Source organism: Pocillopora verrucosa, chromosome 5 (genome assembly GCF_036669915.1).
Source record: "Pocillopora verrucosa isolate sample1 chromosome 5, ASM3666991v2, whole genome shotgun sequence".
In the NCBI taxonomy this organism is placed as follows: Eukaryota; Metazoa; Cnidaria; class Anthozoa; order Scleractinia; family Pocilloporidae; genus Pocillopora; species Pocillopora verrucosa.
Window position 1 is genome coordinate 16,060,299 of NC_089316.1, and position 3,469 is coordinate 16,063,767.

Consider the following 3,469-nt stretch of genomic DNA (forward strand, 5'->3'; position numbering starts at 1 on the left):
CAAAGTTAACACCTTTATCATAAAAACTACGATGATATACTAGGATTTCCAGCCCTGAGAAAAGCCGTAACAACACAAGTGAAAAAAAATCGCATTTTTTCACGTGTGTTTGATATCGCCAATCAGCTGCTGACACATCTCTCGCCTTTCTTGTCGTCAACTCGACAACTCACTCGTGAGTTATCGAGTTAAACGCTCGAAGAGAAATTCCATATCTACGCCTACGCCCATGTATTATTGTTTATGTACAAAATACCGCAAACCTGGCCTCAAAAGATGTAGGACTAAATAAAATAATCCACCATGTCTAATGAGGGTGAATTATGGAGTAGAACTACATTTTAGGATAAATGTTTCATTATTTCTGGCACCATAATTCGAGTTGAAAAGGACGTTTTAGATTACTCTTCTCTTTGAATAGCTGGGATTGGAGGAAACTTATCTTAAAACTTAAAATCACCTGAGCAAGTTTGTCCATCTCAAGTGTATCCAGCGAGGCATGTACATAAATGTGATTCAATGGTGTTGGTACATTTAGAATTCACATGACAAGAAAGATTTCTTGCACATTCGTCAATCTCTGCGAAATTAGTGGTTTCAAGCACAATTCTTGGAGTATGATTCATGTATAAACCTTCTTATTTTGAACATTGAATGCGATAATTGTCGTTAGAGAGTTGCTGGTCGTTTCATATAAGAGAAAGCTGGTCAGCGAGAATGTTGGGCATTTTGTTTTCCTGCTTTCAAGTGGGATTAAGAACTTTCATTTTCTACCATTGATAAAAAATATTAAGGCAAGGGTAACTACTTTAACAAAAAAACAAGCAAACAAACCAAGAAGGAACGTACAAATTAAAAAAAAAACAAACAAACAAACAAACACGAGCAAACTAACACTTCTTAAAGTCATGACGAGGCAATTACAATCTAAAGGCCTTTACCTGTGCAGTTCCGTCCATCTCCGTTAAATCCAAATAAACAGGTGCACACAAAGGATCCATTTGTGTTTTGACAAGTAGCGTTCAGTTGACAATCGTGAGTATTTTTTTGGCATTCATCAATATCTAAGAAAATGAAAAAGACAAGAAAAATTCTATACGAGTGAGATAAACATTCGTTTTTTTTTTTCTTTTTAACTCTTATGAGGTGAAAAAGCATATGTTTAGTTATCATTGTGACAAATTAACTGTTAGACTGAACCAAAACTTCCACTGCAACGGAATCTCTCTAAACACCATTCCAAACTGTAGCCGGATATCACTGGTCAAAGATCAGCCTTAGTAGCCTTCTTTTATAGACTTTTTTTTCGCGGATTGTGAAACCTAAATTTTCATTCTTTAAAAAAGTCTATAACTTTTATTCTCAGTAAAGGCTTATTTTGTTTATATGACAAACACAATAACTGCTTGCAGTTATGAGATAGCGAGTTGAACTCTCGAAGAGAAATTCCAAATCAACACGATCCCATGTATTGTTCTCTATGTATTGAATGAGGACAAAATGGCCGAGTTTCTCAGTGATATATTATCTAACTGTCTTGCAACGCGGCTGAATGGTGCGGCACTGTAGTTGAACGTGTCATGCAGGGCTATTTCAACATATTGTAGCGAAGAGATTAATTTCATCTGCGCAGTTTTGTCCATTTCCAGTATATCCAGCGTGACATTGACATACATGCGACCCAAGGATGTTCGTGCATGTAGCATTCACGTTACAAGAGTGATTTCCTTTACACTCGTCAATATCTGTAAAATCATAAACATAAAAAAGAATTGTAATTAAGAAAAAGTTGCCAAGCATAAGCTTGGAAACCTGTCTAGTGGTTCTAGACAGAAGCACTTCACATTACCACTCACCAGAGTTTTTCACGGTACTCCTGAGGGTATACACCGCTTTCGCCCCCTATCGAGTTCGCCCCTTCAGGTTCGCCCCTACCTTATACCGTGGCTTGCATCTTCTCAAGTCTGGTTGTTACGATCAACACATTTCGTGTTCGTTAGATAAACCGTGTGGTTCTCTTTATCACAAGTTCAGTGTATACAGTTATTTCTGGTAACCCCAGATCCCACGCAGAGTATTTAGTTGATTCCGTCAACCCAGTTCCCAAGCAGGTTCCACGCAATTGCCGAAATTCAAAATGATCGTCGCTGACGTGACATTTGGCACATTCTGCTAGTGCCTTCGTCTTAAATCAACTCATCTAGATATCACTCAATCAAGGGGCGAACTCGACTTGATAGGGTCGAACTCGAAAAGTGTGGGGGCGAACACGGCATAAGGTAGGGGCGAACTCGAAGGGGCGAACTCGATAGGGGGCGAACGCGGTGCAATTCCTCCTGAGCTGAAATGTATTATAATCACGCTTATCTTCAGGCCTATTTTCATCTCTTTTTTTACAAGGTATGCTGGTAAAACAAGTCTTACAAAGATGATAGTGCTATTCTTTCTAATAGGAATGGTTTCAAAAGAAACGCATCAAGTACCTGTGCAGTCCCGTCCATTTCCAGTATATCCGGGCTGACAAGTACAAACATACGATCCTCTGGTGTTCGGGCAGGTAGCATTCACGTTACAAAAGTGATTTCCTTTACTTTCGTCAATATCTGAGAAACCATAAATTTATTTTGCACTTTGTCATTTTTATGACTCGTAGTCATTAAATTCCTTTAATCACTACAAATTATGAAACAAGTGTTTCCCTTTTTTGTGCTTCATAAATTAGATATTGCGAAATTATATCACAGCACAAATATTTTAATTCATCATACTGACCAGGCTTATGTAGATCATGGTAACTCTATGCATAAACATGCATGCATGGCTAACGCTGTTTAAAATTATGAGACGATTAGAAAGGATTAGTTTTAGTGGGGAATATCAATAAGGTCATCTTTAAAATTACCTGAACATGAGCGTCCATCGCCGATGTATCCCACTTTACACGTGCATTTGTAAGAACCAAACCTGTTAGTACAGTTTGCATTCACGTTGCAGTCACTGATGTTAAATTTACATTCATCAATATCTAAAATGATGAAAGAGAAGTAGTGACTAAGTTAGAGCAACTTGAGAAAGGCATCCACGCTAGAACTGATTCAAACCAAATATTCCAATAATTATATCATTAATAGTATAATTTACAATATTTTCATGACACTGATGACTCGTTACAAAATAACATAACTCAAGCAAAGTTATAGGACCTACCTTCGTTAACCATATCACAGTAAATCAGTTTTGCCTTTCCTTTCCTATTTGGATCCAGCCAGTACTTGCCGCTTATGGTGTGTTTACCTTCACTCGCCTTTATTTCGTGACAAGAAAGCGCCGGTAATTCAGGGATAGAACCTAAGGGAGCTGAAGTAAAGATATATTTTACATTCACTTCCTATTCTTAGCTCTTCCAGGTGAGAAGGAACCAGGCTTAGGATGGAGTAGATTCAAAGAACTTGCAACCACGTAGGTAGAG